The sequence below is a fragment of the Platalea leucorodia genome (genome assembly GCF_965183815.1).
Source record: "Platalea leucorodia genome assembly, chromosome: 3".
Lineage (NCBI taxonomy): Eukaryota > Metazoa > Chordata > Aves > Pelecaniformes > Threskiornithidae > Platalea > Platalea leucorodia.
The window spans coordinates 111,762,713-111,783,552 of NC_138825.1; positions in this window are offsets into that span (position 1 = coordinate 111,762,713).

A 20,840-nucleotide genomic window follows, 5' to 3' on the forward strand; every position below is an offset into this window, starting at 1 on the left:
CACCACTTTCTGAAATGCTTGTGAAGGTATCTTCCACTGAGTGCTCTTTTGGGACAAGCAGGGACAGGTTCCAGTCTAAGGGCTCTGCAGGAAAAATGCTCAGCTACTCTTCCACATACAGAGGGGTTGTCCAGTGGTTGTAACCATGACAGTAGAGCATACTGCAAGCAAATCATCTTATAAGCAAGACACACAATTTTGAGGCCCAAGTCAAACTCTACCTAGAAGCTAAGAACCATCAACTGTCTGGATGACTGAATTGCATAAAAGAAGCCTTAACGTACTCTTTTAATTATTTTGCACTTCGGTAGCAAATGGAGACCTCAGTGGAGTCATGCTCCAGCATGCCAAGCACTATATTAATAAATGTCATGGGCTGGTCCTTACCCCAGAGAACCCAGTGTACATAGACAAGGCATATTCTGAGAAGGAAGCAGAGATGCAGAGAGAGATGACACGACTACCCCAAGGCCAAACAGTAGGTGGTTGGTGGGGCAGAGATTTCCCAGCGCCACACTGCTCTTGAGCCTCAAGAGTCCTGGCTTTGTGCACCAGCAATTGGCAGTGGTCAACCACAAAGCCCTGCTTAGTACCTGAAAGGCAAAAGTATGCTTTTGCCTCACATTCCAGTACCTTTTTGGAGGAGGTAGGAGGGGTTTTTTTCATTGACTCAAATTTTTTTTTGGCTAAGAAGTTTTCTGTAACTGCTTATAGAGACAAAAAAATACAGCTGTCTAGCTCCATCTTCTTCACAGAGTTGGGTGCACATCCACCATGTGATCAAAATACAGGTGTTCCCCAAGAAGCAACGTTTGCGTGCCCACTCCCAGGTTGGGATACCACAACCTCTGTCCTGTGTCTCAATGCATAAGTACACTCCAGGCATATGACTGGCTGTGTACTGCTCACTAGGCAGAGGCACCTGCATTTTTTTAGCTTGCCTATGTGCTAGCCTGAGTGCATAAGACCTTCCAGAAAAGAGCTAGACAAGAAGCAGACTTACGGCCACCAAAATGAATTGTAAACAGCTTCAAGAACCTGCTGGAAAACAGGTGAGCTGAGACTAGGTGACACAGAGACTGCCTGGCTCATCCATCGCAGTGTGTTCAGAGCTGCCTGCGTGCTGGTAGCATCGCACCAGCCACGGGCACAACAGGAGGCAAGGGGGAGCAGGGAGCTGCCTCGAGAGACGCAGCAATGCAGCAGCATCCATCTTGCAGTCATTTGAGCTCACTGAATCGTTTCACTTCTAGTAATCGATATTTAAGGAAGTCTGTTCCTGAAGCACATTTCTACAGTTGTGGACCAGAGTCCTTTAAGCATTAGTCTATGGGCTCAGGGTCATGAGGCAGTGCCTCACATCATTACACTAGGCTCATTGCCAAGGCATCAACAGGGGATGAGTTAAGCGTAATTGAAAAGCACTGGCCCAGCTGTTTGTAGATTTGTACGGCTTATGCCAGGGTTTGGACAGCAAGAATCACCCCTCTGTGTGCAACATAAAATAAGCTGTAAGAGTGTGAGGATACATATTAGAGCCTCTCCACAGCCCAAACATGCCAAACAGTTATTGGCTTTCTTGTGAACATAAATAGTAAACCCAATTAATCATTACTCCCTCAGTAGATGTTAATGATACACTTGGCTTTCTGGCCATGTTCTGGAATAAAAAGGAGCATGTTATTAATTAACTGCAATCAATGTATTCATTACACTGTGTGGGACCTGGATGATTCTGTTGTTCATTTTAAATCAATTACAAAATGTGATTATTGCAGAACTTAGCAAGTCAAATGGGTTTCTGAGGTAATGTAAGGTAATTAAGTGCTCTTGCAAGATTCCTCTGTTCTCGCAATGTCCATATGGACAGCAAACGTGGAATTGCTTACATGAGGATGTGGATGAAAGACAGGTCTTTAGCACTTAGCCGACAGCCCTCCACCTTAAATAACCCATGAGCCTCATTATACTGGACAGATTTATAGGGGTGAATATGCCAAAGTAGCTTGTAGAGTACCTGGCTAATACGAGGCATGACACTGGAGAAATACCTCACGTGGTGCCAGTTTCAGCCTGCAGCAAGGCAGATCCATGGTTTTCCAGGTTGCAGAATGGTGGTGATCAATTAGAGGGTGACTTGGGTTAAAAGAGGGCAAGTCTGCAACTGCACATGCCAGGGTAACAATCCCAAAGGGGACAAAGGAAACAAAGACAATGGAATAAAGATGGTGCAATTAAATTCTTCTCCCATTAACTACATCACTTTGAACACAGAGTTGCTGAATATGATTGCCACAAGATAAGGAACAACAGTTATTCAGTGTGTTGGCCCAAATTCACTTCCAACACAGGCAGAAGCACAGAAAATAGCACCAGGGACAACTGAGAGCAAAAAAATGAGATAAAATGACTGCTGTATGAATATAGTCTGAATAATGAAAAAAGGCATTACAGGTTTATTCATTATAGACATTTTCAGAGCAGACATATAAATCAACAGCCATAGTGAAGGCTGAACAGTGGTGGGGTAAAATTCGTATTGCCCTGACTCTTGTGAAGGAGCCCACCTTACAGAGGCAGACTGCCTGCGGGATGGTGACTGTGGGATCTCAGGCAGAATATTTCCCAGAAGAAGATGGTTTGCTCTACCGTGAATTTTTCACCACATCCAACTGACAGCCCACGTTCAAAAACCGAGGAAGACCACCGTTCCCTCTTTAATTCAGGGTTTAGGACATCTCAGAAAATAAGACGTTCCTGGTTCAACTCCACTCTTTGTCTCATTCAGCCCAAGGCTTCAAACTGAGGGTCTGCCATCATAAAACAAACTCTGAGGCACCCTGGTGTGGGTAACCTGCAGTCCCCACTGTTCACAGGAGCAGGAATCAGAGCCTGAAATTAGTTGTTCAAGGGCTGTTTGCTTTTTTTCCCTGCAGATTAATCATTAAGTTACCTTATAGAAAGCAGAAGATCCAACATGAGGGATTGAGAGTGCTTGCAATATCTTTCTTCTGTCTGTCAAGAGTACACTAATTCACACCTGGTGGCGAGGGCAATGTCCTCGCAGGTGGGAGGTGCAGTTTCAAATTCCCTTGGGCAGAGGAATCAGTCAAGCCCTAGGTCTCCCACATCCCAGCCCCAACCACCTACCTTACTCATTACAGCTAGCGACCATGTGCCGGGCTCTAATACCTGAGCCTAACCTCGCAAAGATCCTTTAGCTCCTCAAACAAAGAAGTTCTTTGTGGATGTCAAAGCATCAGCTCTTCCCGAAAGGTTAAACAGGGCCTCGACTCCTTCAATTACTTGGCTTGGAGACAATGAGCTTTAGCAGGCTAAGCAAAGCTCTGCATGTAAAAACAACTGAACTGACATGTATTTAGTATGTTGCTGGCTTCTCCCAGAAGCTTTGATCAATGTTCAGAGAGCAGGTAAAACGTGCAGTGCATGCCCAGAACTAGGATGCCAGTGGCAGTTCCAACAAGACACCCAGGCAAAAAAACCTCCTGATCGGACAAAAAGGGAGGTCTGTGATGCAAATAACAAATGAATACCACACAAATCCTCCCATCTGCTGATCTAAAGAACTCTGCTGATGGCTCCTCAGTGAGTGTTGCAACCACCATGGGAGTAAAGTATTTTCTCCATTTTCAGTGCCAAGAGACTGAAGCTTAGAGAAATTTGGCGAAAGCCACAGAGCAAATCTGCCATGCCAGAAAAGAACTCCAAACTTCCAGCTCCTATTCATGTTTCAGCTCCTTTGGTCTTGCTACCTCTTGGTGCACTGAGAGCAGGGACTCCAAGTGAAGCTAGCCTGTAAATATGACTGGAGACCACATCGCTCCAGTCCTGCCTGTCTAATCAAGTCCATTTTCTATGATTCTATGATCTCCTGTGTCCCTGAGAGCACTGGAATGCCAGGGTGACCTCTGGGATGCAGAAAATCCTAAGAGATGTCTCCCTGGGTATTAAATGACCACTCTTATTTCAGGTTGTGCCTTTGTATTACAATGACATCTTTAGGATTTAGAAAAACTGGGGTGCAGACACTGGACAAACAGTGAGGCACAGAGAGGACAGTAATACCAGCAAATAAAATGTGCCCAGACCCATTCTCTGATCCTGAGGTCAGTGGCTCACCAGATCACAACTGTCCAGCTTTGCTTTCTGCAGCAGGGTGGCCACATCTGAACTGCTTGTGAGACTGGGTCTAAGCTGATCGCCAAGCCACAGGCTAGACATTGCCTGAAGGTCCAAGCTGATTCAGGTCCAAACCATGCTAGGCACAGCAGCAGCAGGTCAACAGGCCTCCACAGACACCACAAGAGCTGCAGCAGCAAACGTCCTCCCTCTTTGGAGAGCGTGCCCAGTCCAGCTCTGAGTGCACACACAGGCTGTGAACAGACTTTTAGGGTTATCTCTGCCAGCAAAAGGCATTTTCACTGCCTAGGGCACAACAGCATCTTCTTACTCACAGTGGCCACTCCTGTGATCTACCAGCAGGAGGGACCCTCTACAGCAGGACTCCCCAGCCTGCTGTTGTCAAAATCAGCCAGATATTATTTTAATGTACCAGTGCTGACTGTTCAAACCCATGTGGCTGACTGAAGCTGATCAGAGGTTGTGTGCATGGTCTTGTCCAGCGTCAGAGGTTTGGAAATGGTGTCCTCCAGCAAAGGGACCACCACCTGTACCCTGAAGAGGCAATAACATCTTCAAATGGCATAGCTGACAGCAAAGGGAGGGTTTGCTTGTGCCCTTACTGCTGGGGCGCTGACTTGTCTTTTCCAGTTGATGAAAAGCACTGGGTCAATTTTTCTGTAAAAAGAACTGTTGCAGTTACAGCACGGGCAACAACAACACCAGGAGAAAATCCAGACAGGACAGATGCAACCGAAGGCTCTCACCATCTTGGTGGGGATCAGATTGAGAGCAGGTTAAGCTCAGTTGTGGTGGTGATTTGTGACAAACAGGACTGGATTGATATGAACAGGAATAAATCATATCAAACAGACCAGTAGAAAGCTACTGAAGAACAGCCTATTTCAATCATGATCGATTGTTTCATAGCCAAATTAGTAACCCAGACAGTGAAAGGCTCGTATCGCATCATGCATCCAGCCCAGAAGCTATCTTTAGACACAGCAGGAGCTCTGTCTTGTCTTCAGACCATCCCAGATCTCTGGGGGTGAGTGTGAGGAGGCAAGAACAGGAAAGGGGGAACGTAGAATGAAAAAAAATAAAGCATGTTTAGTCTTGTGGGCTGGAAGTGGAAAAGAGATCATAAAGGAGAATAACCAAAGCACACTGACAAAAAGGAAACACTGGACCTTGAAAAGATAAATAGATTTAATGGTGTTGTGAAAGTATTTTTAACTCATGAGGTCTTTCTGCTGCTTTATAACATATGAAGAAGGGTGGATGCCTTTTTGGTTTTACTTCCTGTCTTTTTTCAAGCTTGTCTTCCCCAGTTTTATTTGGCACGTTCTTAAATAGGAAGGACAAGATCTGAGATTTTACCAAATTCATTTTTAAAGTATCAAAGAAGTATTTTGTCTTCTGATTTGAACTGCCACTGTTGTACAAGCAAAAGCAGGTCTAACGCCGTGCAAAGAAACAAAAAACCATATCTATGCTCAGATTTCTGCACCGATGTAATGATGTGCTTTAAAGACTGGTTTAGGAAATGGCTTAAGCAAAACCATGTTCAGATTGATTTCAGCAACCTGACCAATTTGACAATATTAATTAACAGGCTTTAAACTTTAAATCAGTGCTAAACTGCCTGATGCTTCAGAGCTTCTATAAAAAACTTCCCTGGTTTATCAGCAAGCTGTTGTTGCCATTTGTGCATGTAGAAGAGCCCTTGAAAACATGGGTTTAAGCAAAGCCAAAGCAGAACTGTCAACAGCTGAAATACAGCAGTTACCTAATTTTAACTATTAACTGCAAAAACAGGTGTTGCCTTTGGAAACAGGAGGAGCACTTTCAGAAGTGGCTGCCCCTCGCAGCTGGCCGCCTCTCTGCGAGAGGCTGCTGCTCCGGCAGTAACCGTGTTGGCAAATTCAGCCCATTTGTGTTCCTTGAAGCACAGAGGAGGCTGCTGCGGCTTGGTCTGCTTGCAGAGGGAGTCCTAGCTAGGACAACAAACTGCCTGCTGGAGCAGCTAAGGGGTGTAACCTGTAATGCTGGATGGGCTGGTGCTTGGGGAGCAAAAGTACCTTGAATTGCTCAGTCAATATTCATTGGAATACAGCTGCCAGTTCATTCAGGGCCCCCTTCCTAAATCATACCGAAGCATCCTCAAGTCTAACTTCTTTTGACCTTACTGCTTATACTTAAGGTGCCCCGTCTAAAGAAAAAAAAAAAAAAAAAAAGAGAGAGAATTTAGCTTATTTTATCATCAATCCCTAGCAAGCTTCAGAAGAAAATCAAGTTTTTAAGCTGTTGGCTCCCTCTCCTCGGAGAGAGACTGCAGGACAGCTGACTTGAAAAGAGCACCAACAACTTCAACTGGCTGAGAGCACGGCTTTGTAGCAGCCCACTGCTGTTCCCAAGGGTCCTGTGATCCCCCAGCCAAAGTGGGGGGACCTTCCCTAGTTCTGGGCATGCACCTTCCCTTCTGGCCCTTTGCTCTGGGCTCCAACTCTGTCTCTGCAGCAAAGCCCTTCCCCACTCTGATTTGGTCAGCACCATTTTATTGAAGGGGACAGAGGTCCCCGCTTACAAACACCTTCCACTGAGTGAAAAACACAGATGAGAAAAGCCCGATCAAAACCACTAATCGTGAAATTCAAACGCCACTCAAGGCTGCCGGGCAATTCACCGAGGCGCGTCCTTGTCTTCTCACCACGTCCTCAGCGGTGGAGTGAGGGCAGCAGAGACAAATCAGCTGATCGGTCTCCATCCTGATCGCACTGCAGTTCTGGTGTCCGGTTCCTGAGGGCACTTTCACCCAAAACAGGTGTTTTTAAACAGATTAGCAAGCATCGGGCCCTTCTGTTGGTGATGACAACATTTCAGGAACGTCCTGTCACGGCAGCCTCGTGCTGTGAGGAAGGACTTTTCTTCACGGGCAAATTTGCCTACACACAGATCCTTGAAAGTTATACACAGCAGGGTAAAGTCTCTCCTTGCTATGGGGCTGCATGCTCCAAAGATCACCCTAACTACAAAAAGCTGAACTTCAGGTGTCTGTAGGAGACACCTCAGGAAAAACAAGAAACCCGACCAAACTCGGAGGACTCCCGCCACTGTGATGCCTTTAACACCGTCAGACAGGATCCCCGAGTCTCACAGCCTACCAGCTTTTCCTCCTCTCTCACACTTGTTACTTGTTAGGCTCTCATGACCATGTTCTCCAGTTAAGCCACAAACTTTCATGACCTTTTCTCCTCTGAAATAGGGAATTGCTCCCGTTCCTAAAATGCAACAGAACAAAGCAGAGTTTAAGTAAGTGACTTTCTCAAAAATCACACGGGAAAGCACAGGTAGAAACTAGAACTGCAGCTCAGCCCTGCCAGCCCAGTGTCCTAACTGTAGGACCATCCTTCCTTCCAGATGCTGAGCTTTAAGAGGAAGCCGAGATAAAAAAAGAGGTCTCCCGCGGTGCTGTGCCCCACCGCTGCCTGCTCTGCAGGGCAGGAAGCGCCATTGTTATTCCGAGCTGGGCAATCCCCACGCATCCATCTCTGCAGTGAAAATACAGCCAGTATCAGCAGCCGCAGCCAAGGACACTGCTGATGAAGGTGCCATGTTGAAACGGATGTCCGGGATGTTTGTGATCATCAGGGCTGGGGGGGGTCTCTGCACCTGGACCAGTTCCAACACTGAGTTTTACAGCCTTCAGCTGCCCAGATCAGAGCTTGCCCCCTTTCCTGGCTCACAGCTGCTCTGTAGTTGAGGGTGGCAACATTTTTGCTTGTGTAGGGAAAAACAGGGACACAGAGGAATGTCCTTTGCAACACATCACATGAATGGGAACACTCTGCCTCCGTTCCCACCTTCCTCAACTGACTTAAATGACATAAATCCTATAGCAACTAAAAAGACACGAGAGCCCTATGTGCTGCCACAGCCCTGGGAACAGGGAAGCTCTGGGGACTCCGGGATGAGATGTGGAAACAGAAAAAACCCCTTGTGCCTGGATGCACATTCACGGTGGCTTCTTGAAGAAGCCACTGTTGCTGGGGTGCCAGGACTGTCCTGGACTCCAGGACTGTCCCAGGTAGGCTCGTGACCCTCTGAGCATTTGAGCTCGCACAGGTAAAATTCCTGCTGCCTTCCAGCGACGGCTGCATTTTTACAGCACACAGAACAAACAGATCCCCATCTGAATGAACAGGCCTTTCTGCCAAAAGGCTCAATCATACAAGCAGTCTCATCGACCTTGCGGGGGCCGATCCGATGAGTAAGGACTAGTCCCATGAGTAAGACCCATGGGACTGGACGCAGCTTGTCATTCTTTTTTCAAGTGCGTGCAGGCCTGCTAAAGCTGACCTGCAAATCGGGAAAGAAAGTAAACATTAGAGGTTATGCTGTCCTGTCTTCTAAGGCAAACCCTGGGATGCTTGAAGCACTCTTCTTTCCCATCGTACTTCCTTGGTCTCTCCAGACAGCCCCAAACTTGGAGTTACAACACCTTTGCCTGAAATGAGAACATTGGCTGACAATTAAGATGAGCCCCACCAATTTCCCAAACCTGATTTGCTCTCCTTGCTTTACCTGGAGTCCCTCCAGTGCAGTAGTCAACATGCTAAACCCCCTAGCATGTACTTTGAATCAATCTTCTTTAAAAAATGCCTGCAAAAGTGTTAACGCCTGCATGGCGAGAAGGGCCGGAGCAGGGGCTGCGGGCAGGTAACACCATTGGGTTTCCTCTCGTCAGACATTCTCCCCCATTTTCTGGAGTGAGTATGTACAGAGCTGACCTCTTGCTAGAGCTCCTTGGATGAATCATTTTTCCTTTAGAAATGTTTTTACTGATCCCACAGCAACTGAATAAACCCAGACAAGAGGAGTTTGCTGGAGGCAGGTGTGCAATTCACGTTCCCTGCTATTTCAATAACTCATTCATACAAGTACACGTACAATAATGTATGTGCACCACGTGTGACAAGAAACATAACTGTAACTTCTGCAGTGTCAGCAGCATCGTTAGCTTCTGGGAACTAAGAGCAAACAAAAGCACGTTGTAAATGCTGGTTTAGTAGGGAATGCCCCAAGATAGGAGTCACTGGAATTTGACATGTGCTAAATCACAGTGAAGACGTGTTTGCATTCTTCCTACTCATCTTTGCATGCTATCCTCAGACTTGTTATCACCAAATAGCATATGCATGCAAGATGCATACTATCAGCTCCTATATGTACACATGATCATTTAATGTCTTCATCTCTCTGAAACACCTCCTGCTACGCAGTTGACACAGGACACCAGAGAAGAGAGAAAACATGAGTGAATTACTGACCTAGTAAAAGGTTTGCTGCAGCCTGTCTATTTATGGGGAATTACTACAGTGTGCTGATTAAAGAGATTACGATTATCTCTTTATAAGAGATTTATCTGCTGTGATTGTGTGTACATAAATACCTCACTGCAAGTAGCTGGAGGAAAAGCTATAGTCAGATAATACCAGATCCAAGACCAGAGTATTCGGGATGAGTGACAACAAATCTCTTAGAAAGCCAGGAATGTCTAGCCAGACACTACTAAATCTTGGCTAGGTAATATTTCATCTGACAAAGCCAGTGCCCAATCCCCATCTGGCAAGAACTGGCAAAGCTCCAGTGACCAGCTGAAGAGCTGGCCTATATCCGACAGAAATCCCGTCTTTCCCTTCTGCTTCCGAAACAAACCAGGCAGAAAGTCAGGAAGCCTAGCAAAGTGTCAGAAGTGAGCTAATGGCTGTTACGGGTTGAGGTGGGTTGCCATAACTCAGCTTTCAGATTCGCCTTTGAGAGGCCCTCTGGAGTTGTAATGATGTATTATGCAGCATACACAACACAGTTGCGGTAGGTCATATCAAATCTATAATGTTGCAGACGTGAAGCAGGGGGAAAATCCAGACCCACACGTTTTACAACATTATCAGTGCATGTATTATTTCAGCTTTAAAAAAAAACGTTGTTTGAAGATTAAAGGTCACACGAAGGTGATGTCCAGCTCACCTCCAAATAAAAATCACAAGAGATCAATTTGCACTGGTGCCGACCACAAGGTGACGGAAGGGCCACCCCAGGCGATGCAGATGCAGGAGCCAGAGCAGAGACTTCGGCAGCAGCTGTGTTGTTCTGTGCTGCCCTGACAGAGCAGCTCCAGCTCTGAGATGCAAGTCCCTCCTGCAAAGCTTTCCCTGTAAGCAGGAGGCTTTGCCCGGTTGATCGGTACCCTTGGACTCACTGCGGGATGGAACAGTTTAAATCGGGGTGTTGCAAAAACTGGGACTTCAGAGCAGATCAGTGACAGCCAGTTGTTTGTGATCATCTCTTCTGGCATGACTACATGGGAAAAGGCCCCTTTTAACTCCGGGCTCTGGCAGAGCAACTCTAACAAATTTTGCCACAGTGGTTTAAGACATCCCCTTTATCTGGCAGCACATCCAGACAGGGCTCACAACTGCACCCCGGCTACCCAGTTCATGGCAGAGGGAATTAGCCTGTCCACCACACAGGCACCGAGGCCAGCCGAAGGCACCCACACTGCTCTGCTGCCATGTCACACCTGGAACCACACGACAGTTCGGGGTGATGATGGGGAGGATGGCACTGCAAAGCGATTCAGTGACAAAATCACCCCAGCCAAGCCGAGAGGTACGGCGCTCACCTCTTGCTGTTTGAGGTTTGCTCACACGGTGTTGTTAGTACCCATGGCTCCTGGAAAGTCCCACTCAGGAGCGGTTACCCGCAACAGAGGTCACTGATAGCCCAAAAAGCAGCAGCCACATTCAATACAAAAGAGGAGAAGCGTCCAGGGGAGCATCTTCTGTGCAGCAGCCCAGAGGCCAGTTCACACCTCAGAAGAGATCACAGAATCGTAGAATGGTTTGGGTTGGAGGGGACCTTAAAGATCATCCAGTTCCAGCCTCCTCGCCATGGGCAGAGACACCTTCCACTAGACCAGGTTGTTCAAAGCCCCATCCAACCCGGCCTTGAGCACTTCCAGGGAGGGGGCATCCACAGCTTCTCTGGGCAACCTGTTCCAGTGCCTCACCACCCTCACAGTGAAGAACTTCTTCCTTATATCTAATCTAAATCTACCTTCTTTCGGTTTGTAGCCATTACCACTTGTCCTGTCACTATGTTCCCTTGTAAAAAGTCCCTCTCCAGCTTTCTTGTAGGCCCCCCTTCAGGTACTGGAAGGCTGCTCTGAGGTCTCCCTGGAGCCTTCTCTTCTCCAGGCTGAACAACCCCAGCTCTCTCAGCCTGTCTTCATAGGAGAGGTGCTGCAGCCCACTGATCATCTTCATGGGCCTCCTCTAGACTCGCTCCAACAGGTCCATGTCCTTCTTATGCTGGGGGCCCCAGAGCTGAACACAGGACTCCAGGTGGGGTCTCACCAGAGCAGAGCAGAGGGGCAGAATCACCTCCCTCGACCTGCTGGCCACGCTTCTTTTGATGCAGCCCAGGATATGGTTGGCCTTCTGGGCTGTGAGTGCACATTGCCGGGTCCTGCTGAGATTCTCATCAACCAACACTCCCAAGCTCTTCTCCTCAGAGCCGTTCTCTATCCATTCTCTGCCCAGCCTGTATTTGTGCTCAGGATTGCCCCAACCCATGTGCAGGACTTTGCACTTGGCCTTGTGGAACTTCAACTGTGGCCCTTTCTTTTCCTCTTGCTTGCAATGATAAAGAACAAATCAACATCTGCTACCAAGCCATGTGATAAAAGGAGACCTTTGCAAAAAGAGTCTCTAACACTGAATGCAGAATTTTATTAGAATAAGAAAAACCAAATTATTAACACTATTCTGCCTCTCTCCATGCTCCTGCCAGGGACATACCCAAATTACTCCCATCTGCCACCCTGCTGCAAATTTAAAAGCAGCAGTAATCCATAGATCCTTGCAACTATGATTAATTCTATCTGGGAAGGAAGAAAACCTCAGAATTCAATGAAGAAGTGACCACATACAAAAGAGATGTTGCCTAATAGTGGCCAGCTTTTATTTTATTAGAACTATAACACTGAAATTAGTTGCTAATGTTTTGAGGTCTGCCTTTGATCTTAATAATATATGTGGTGAGAATTGGACAAATCGGTAATTGTCTCCAGCTGGAGATGGAGCAGTTGGAGGAGAAGTCATTTCAGGATTCTCCGTAGTTGCTTAAGTAAATCCTAGGATTAGGGACATGCAAATTTTACTGGGAAAGGGAACAGTGGAGAGGCTTGCAATGTTGAGCAGAAAAATGAATAAAAATTATTTTAGATGGGACAGAAACTGAAAATGCTCGATTTTAATTAATTTCAAGAAAATGGAAAACTCAGTTTTGACCTGCTCTATCTGCAGTGAAAGCCAATAGCTGAGTTCACAGCTGCAGGTGACAAACCTATCCAAAAGGTTTTGTCAGAGCTCGTACCGAGAGGGAGAAGAGACACGACAGAGAATTGGTTTTGGAGGCCTCCTCTGCTATGTGAGAGCAGGCGTGTGGATGGAGACCTCCCTCTGAGCAGTGTCTGTTAATCACTTCCATACACCATTCTGAGTGGAATTATCCCAACCTCACCTGATGAAACAGTCCTGGGATCTGCAAAATATTCAAATATTAATTTGGGCACAAATGAGTAATGTTTTGTAGAGGAATGTTTTAACCATAGGCTGTAGAGTAGTTGTTTCCTTCTGCAGTCCAAGCTAAAATTTTCTGTAAAAGACACCTGCCCCAAAATGCCTTGTTCCTCAGAGGCGAAGAGATGAAGACTTCTCTAGTCAGCTTGTGTAAGAGACCCTAGTCTTCTTGCCCCTGTTGCGAGTGGTGCCCAAAGCCTTCAAGAGTCCTGCCTAAAAAATCTGGAGAATTCCGATCAGAGTTTAAACAGGCCAAAACTGCACTTTTTAATGAAAAGAATGCTCCCTATAAACACTCGTTAGGATCCTGATTAGGATGTTGCAATGTAATCTTTGATTTCCCTAATGCTGGGAGCTAATAAGGACACACAAACAATAACGGGCTGATACCACATCATCTCCCTCCTGCAACTATCACGCGATGGCTCCAGGATGAGCCTAGCTAAAATAGATGCAATTCCTTTGGTCTCTCTACATTAAATACAGAAGTACTTTTGGAACAGCAGAGGTGTGTTATGTCCTGTCAGGCTCCCTTTTCCAGCAGGATTGCAGAAATGCCACCTTCAAGACTACTAGCAGTCAGACTGACATTCTTCCAACCAGGTTTCATTCCACAAACACATCCCTTATGCTCTAATTTTTTGTGCTATGCCTGCATTTAATAAATGCAAGTAACATAACAAAAAATAAACAAATGAAAGAAACACGCTCTCTAATCACTTTAGAGGTTGTCAGCAACAGTTAAAAACAAGCTGGAAATATTTTCATTTGTTGCTCTGGTTTCAAAAGCATTAGGGAAAGATCTTGCCCCATAGGAAAAGGAGAGGGTTTGTGGAGGTGGAACGCATTTATGAACTGCAGGGAACTGTCTGCAATTATTGTTTGTAGAACATACCTTAATGGAACTACACTGAAGTGGTTTACTTGTGGTTCAAAGACTGGGTGTTACTCATACTTTATATGTGGTAGACACTATGAGGTTGGCTTGGGCAGGAGCCATCAAACACTTCTGACTTCTCAGCCTCCTAACATGCATGATACGGCCATGGAAGGCATCTTCAGGTTTCTTCACAACAGCTAGTCAGAGCCTGGAAGCTATTTTGCCTCTGAGGAGGGATTACCAGGCTTGGGTATTCGTGGTTAGATGCAGCTCCAGTCTCCTGGACTCGGGGACGATGAGCTGGACTGAAAGTCAGAGGTTCAGCTGTCTTCCTGGCAATACTACTGGTCTGTTAATAACAGAGGACCTCAAAGTAAGTCCTTGGAAAAAAAGGCTGTAGCTCACATAAATCTTCAGTCATTCTCAAAGAAGACATAGGGGAACATGCACTAATTCACTGTTTGCTTACACCTTTTCTTGCATGTAGTGATTTTCAAATGCCAGGTCTTCCTATGTTCTTTCAGTTACTTGGGAGGTCAATTTGTCTCTGTAACTGCAAATTACAGAGGGTTTTTTTCATCTTTTTCTCCCAGCATAGTTTGTTAGCTCTTCAAGTGTATTGCTGTCCATTTTCAATGCTCTCTACAGGGATTGGTTTTGTTGGAGGAGAGGGAGCGGGAGGGAGACTCAGCGGTAACTTCCCTGTGGCATTGCCTTGAAGAATGTGCCCTCTGAAATGCACGAGCATCAGCATCTACTGTAGCTGCCCTCCCTACCATCAACATCGCCTTGCATCTGGCCACAGGGTCCTGCGGGTTAGCTTACAGTCCAAAACCACAATCATACCAAAAGGAGAAACTAAGAGCAGTACGTAGGGATGAGGCTGCTATCTGTCCTGCAAGCCCATTCCTGTTTTGTCCTTTTTCCATGGGAAGCTCATGGGCCAGATGTGTTGTGAAACTGCTCCTTAGATCCTTCATTTGGATCTTCACCGCTTCTGCTGCGATGTTATAACAGCTCACACATACAGGCCCAGTGGTTGTAATTCCTTTCTCCCAGGGCTTGAAGCAACCTCGTTCTGCTGTTGCACTCCTCCAAAGGCAGGCTGCCAGTAACACAGCAGGCTGACATGATGTTGGCTCCAGCTCCTACAGACCCGGCTTATGGCTTAGCCTGGCCTTTGAGTCACATCCTGGCATGTCTGCTCTGGCACACTTCAGAGGTGTAACTCAGCCTCAGCCTCCACAGTGATCGCAATGGTGGGAAGATTACATGCTGGTTGCAGGCTCTGCCCTTGTTTCAGCCTTTCCTTCCCTTTAGCACCCAGGACCCCATTCTCTCGTGTCCTGATGACAGCCCAGAGGTGGGAAGAGGAGAAGTAGGCACTTTCACTCGTGGTTTCCACAGAATCGCAGGAAATGGGATCAAAGTGATGTTCGGAGGTCCCCGAGTCTAGCTTCCCTTCTGAAGCAGGATCAGCTCTACCTACCCCACATCACAGAGATGCTGAGCTAATCTGCTCTTAAGCTCCTGTGATGGAAATCTCACAGCCTTCAGCATGCTTACAGCAACAGACAAATACAGCCAGACCAAAGTTAGCTGCTCCATTGAAGATATGTAATGAAGGGTACAAGGAACAGGACAAGTACAGAGTGATCTTTGTCTCAATATGTGCTTCCAGCTTCAGGCAATCACTAGTTTAAGGATTTCTTGAGCTGGAGATGGCATCCAGGTTCTCAGGTACAATAAATCTCAGTAGATTTATCACTTGTGAGCATATCTCACCCCTTCTAGGACTAGTACCTATGTTCGGCCTCCATAATAGCCTCAGATGACTAGCTTCACAATGTACCTATACATCATATACATAAATAATCCATATGTTTGTCTTAAACCTGTGACCTGATAATTTCATCTGATGGCACCTGGATCTTACATTATGAAGAATACTTAATAGTAGTTTTGTAACCTTCCTCTACACACCATTCCAACTATTTTATAGGCTTCTATCATATGGCTGCTCAGCGGTCTTTGTTTCCAAGATGAAAAATCCCACACTGTTTAATCTTTATTTGCAAGGAAGCTCTTCATGTCTCTCATAAAAACATGCTGTTTCTCTTCAGTGCATAGTTATACCACACCCTTTCTTAAAGTGAGGTGATCAGAACTAAACATAACTCCTAAGGTATAGGAGCTCTGGGGGTTTATGTATAGCACAGATATTTAACTTTTTTCCTCTTCCTCTCATTTCCAGTAAAATTTGACTATTGCTGAACACTGAATCAGTGCTTTCAGAGAACATTCTCCAGTAACAAGATCTTTCCTGAATACCAATAACCAGTTGAGAGCTCACTGCTGTGTCCCTGCAGCTGACTGGATTTTCCTGCCCATCTCTATTACTCTGCATAGCTGACGTGCCATGGCCATGTCACAGCATGCCACAGTGACAGCTGTCGCTTTGTCTTCTACCCAGGTTTACTGAATTCTCCTACAGCTCTTTGCAGCATTCTTTATTTTTTTACTTTCCTGGGTGATGATTTATCTTTCCAAATCACTTATAAATAAGTGGAAGAGCACAGGGCTCCACGCAGGTCCCTGGGAAAACCCACTGCTACCCTCCTTCTATCAGGAAAACTGCCCATTTACTGTCACTCTTTCTTTCCTATCTATAACAACTTATTAACCCACAGGAGGACCTCTCTTCTTACCCCCATGACAACTGACAGAAACCAAGCCTAGTTTCCAAGCAAAAGGGAAAATATATTATTGATAGCTTTTCAGAAAGCCAAGTGCGCTGATTTATTTGCGTGTTTATGGATGTCCCCAATATGGGGCAGCTTCTGTACAAGGAACGACTGAATAGTTCAGGACTTTAGCCTGGAAAAGAAACAACTTAAAAGGGTCATGAAAGAAGTCTACGACATGAAGAATGTTGTCACAAAGAGGACGAAAAGGGAACAGCTGTTTCACTGTTCCCTCAAAGCCGAGAACTGGAATGAAGTGCAAGTGAAGCCAGGGAGCCAGGCGCAGCGCTAGCAATAGGCAGTGTCTCACCACGCAGCGGTAGTAGATGTTGTGGATGCTAAAAGTCTGCAGGCTTCAAGGGGAAGCTGGAGAAGTACACAGAAGCTGAGGCACCAAGGACACAGAAACCATATCCAGCTTAGGCTGTCCCCAAGCCAAGTAGTCCTGATAGCTGGGTGACTATTAGGTAGAAGCTGCTGCTGTAAAAACAAGTGTCACATCTCCAAGTAGATATGGGCTGTACCACAACTATGTACTGCTCAAAGAAAAGTTTTCTGAGAGAAGTACCAATTCATCTGAAGCTGCAAATGTTCGTAGGGTTTTTGTCTCTCCCCAAGCGCTCTGACAGTTTGCAGTCCCATTGCCCTCGCCTAATCCTATAACCACATAGGAAACCCGTGCAGTCACCTACAGATACTGAACCCATTCTCCAGGGGAAACTTCAAAGCCTTCTACATATAAAACCCAACCAACAATGGCATTTAAGACCTGAACTGTTCCCGATTGGGGCTGCAGACATCTTTGGGAGCAGGATCCATAGAGTTTCAAGGGCACAAACCACACAGAAGTAGACTCTTCTGGTCTCCCTTAGCTCATCAGAAGTAAAACAGAAGAAGAAAAAAAAATCAGTGAATTGTTTTGTTTATTTATAAGTATTCTCTAAAGATTCTCTTTTTTTTTTTTTTTTTTCCTCTCAAATTGTATCTTCTCAGAGAAAAGGGTGTATGTGGTTTAAAACCTTAGCAACAGCAACTGGAGCACAGAGATACGTTGACAAATACTCTCTCTAATTAAATCACCAGTTTCAGAGCAGGGAATGCACCTTTTTTTTCCCCTGCCTTCCGTGTAAGGCAGAACCTATTTGCATTTAACCACCTTCCTAGTGTACGATGTGCCATACTGTCAGGAAATCAAAGCAAAGATGTAAAAGGTCTTGACCATCACAGCAGACCAAAACTTCAGCTCCTTTCCGTGCCAGTTAAGACACCCCTCTGAAAGAACCACTCAGTGGATTCAGAAACTTTCACCTTGCTCTTCTGAGACACGGTCCTCATCTCATCCCTTTCCATTTTGGGACCCACCATAGCACATACATTGGGAATGGGCGTGAAGCGAGGGAGCAGCAGAAATCCTACAGAGCTTCCAGTGTTTTCCTGCATCCTCCTTCCACTTTGGGAAATTACTTGGAAACCAGGAACCAGGTCTATACAAAGCATATGGCAGATCTGAGTCCCCGAAGAGGGCACCCTGCTAGACTTGTGCACAACTCACCTTTGGCCTCTGCCACAGAGCAGGAATCATGCGCTACTCTGCACGGCCATCGTTAGGGGTCAGGGCAGCAGCCAGTAGAGCTAGTGAACTCACCATACCTAAAGCCATTTTCCCTTACCCCAATACAATATACTCCTCCTTAATTCCACCCACCAGAACAACCCAAACCAACAGGAAACCAGTAAGCCAGACAGTACCATGCAATTGTCACAGTAACCATACAGCCAACATCATCTCAACACAGGCAAAACTCCCTTGATGTCAGTGAGAGTGTGGCTTGCATCAAATCAGCAGGATTGACCCCGTTGTTATGGAGGCTGTGTAGGTGGAAAAGACAAAACCTGCAGGTGGAATAAAAGCCCAAAGAAAATGAATTGAGAAATTATTCAGTAACAGTTCAAAGCTCTGCATGTGGGATGAAAGCCGGCTTGTGCTTAATAAATCTAAGAAATGATTCAGTAACAGTTCATCCTGTGCAATGAGTACCCTGTAATTAATGTAAGCAGCATCCATGAGAGCCAATATAAATTAAGTACAAGTAGGACACGGACCTGTTGGAGCAAGTCCAGAGGAGGGCCGCAGAGATGATCAGAGGGCTGGAGCACCTCTCCTGTGAAGACAAGCTGAGAGAGCTGGGGTTGTTCAGCCTGGAGAAGAGAAGGCTCCAGGGAGACCTCAGAGCAGCCTTCCAGTACCTGAAGGGGGGCCTACAAGAAAGCTGGAGAGGAACTTTTTACAAGGGAGCACAGTGATAGGACAAGTGGTAATGGCTAGAAACTGAAAGAAGGTAGATTTAGATTAGATATAAGGAAGAAATTCTTCACTGTGAGGGTGGTGAGGCACTGGAACAGGTTGCCCAGAGAAGTTGTGGATGCCCCCTCCCTGGAAGTGTTCAAGGCCAGGCTGGATGGGGCTTTGAACAACCTGGTCTAGTGGAAGGTGTCTCTGCCCATGGCAAGGAGGCTGGAACTAGACGATCTTTAAGGTCCCTTCCAATCAAAACCATTCTATGAAATACTGGTCATTTGAATTAACCCTCTGCCTTTTGGCTGTTTTAGTTATGTACCCAAGTAAGAACTTTTAACTGAGAGAAAAGTAAGTCTTTCTCAACAATCACATGCTAGTCAACCCAAGCTACAGATCTGTTCTTGAGGGATTTGGAGCATGGTCACGATAGCTAGCTCTCACAGTATCATTGCTTCTCTGGTAAAAACACAAGAGATCCCATTGATGTAACAGAATTTCCTTCTTTCAATACTTGAAATCGACATGCAAAATGGTGTTCAAAGAAAACTGTTTGAGTAGCTTTCAAATTTCTTGCTTTATTTTGAGTTATTTCCATGAGATGCTTTGAGAGACCAACACTGAAGTGCCTCAGAATCGTTACTGTCCCTTGTCTATTTATGTCCTTCTGCCTTAGGGCTTAGTCCTCCTTTCTCTGAACCCACTGGCCAGCTTTTGTTCACTTTCAGAGACCCTTAGTATTTATGGAAGAAAATAAAATCTATTACGGACAGTTTTGGTTCTACTGCTTTTCAGCTTGGTGGTGAGGAGCATTGCCTAGGCCCCACAGGAAGCTTGTGGTACCTTTCTGAAACACTGAAGATATTTCTAGATATACTGGCCTCAAAATGCACTGACATACTGAAAACTTTCAAGAAAGAGCAGGAAGATTGCTCAGAGAACACACAGTAGAGGGAAGGCTAGAAGCATGGCTGTTGCCAAGCTCTTAGGACAGCCTTGTGCTGAAGATTTCTGAGCTGTGGTCAAAGCAGGGATAGGCTTATGTTCTTAGATTCAAGCACCTTTGAGCTCTGAGCAAGCCCGGAGGCCAGTCCAAATTCTTGCCTTAGCCAAGAGGCAGAAATTTTGACCTATGGGAATTACACAATCTAATACAGTAGAAGTTCACTGGCCGTAGGAGTATCTTACACAATGACAGATTCTTAAGCCCATCTGGTTCTTCAGCCTGGTTTGAATCTTGATGTATTAGTTTAGATGCCCTAAAATGCATTACTCAGTGTGGTGAGATAGATGAAGTGATGCAAGAAGCCACAGGTAGGGTTGTCTCAAAGTCAGAAGCTCCAAAGCTTCCTGTGATTAAGAAATTATTTCCACTTAGCTCCTATCAGTTAGTTGTCACCAAATCCCAACTACACTAGGAAAAAAGAAAAAACACATCAGCACTGATAATAATTTTCATTCCCACTATTCCTACTTAGTGCAGAAATTGGCTTGCTATTAGGACTTAACAACTAGAGACAGCTTCAAGAAATGAAGAGGTTGTCTATCAAACTGCCTACAACTGTTTTGTCCTCTGAATAGTATTCACTAAAACCATTTTCCATCAGTGAAAGGAGGCTGGGAAACCTTTTGCTGACAGCTGCTGTTGGTCATTTTCTTGATGCTGTCAGTGTCAAAACATACCTACCCCGAAGGAAAGGAGGATAGAAAGGGTTCAGACAGCTCAGCGCTTCAGCGGCCACAAGCTGCAGGCACTTCACGGGGGCACTCACTGACTCGGGCCTTGTGATTAGATAGTGCCCAATTATCTAACCCCCAATAACTCCAGATGTTGACAGGGTAGGGAACCAGGGGAAGAAAAAAGTTTGAAAAGTTTGCGTTACTATTTCTACCTGACCAGCTCTAGTAACCTTGTGATGCTGGCTGGAGGAATCCAGTTTTTAAAAGACACTGAAGTGCAAAAAACCAGAGCAGGTCAGGACAGGACTGTACCCTCCTAAGAAAAAATGGTGGTAAAATTAAAAGCTAGAAAGTCTTCACTGTAACCCCCAAACCAAAACAGACTAGTTTCAGCTCTTGAAAATTTGACATTTACATTGATAAGCTCTTTTCTCTGTTGGAAAGTGTTTTAAGAG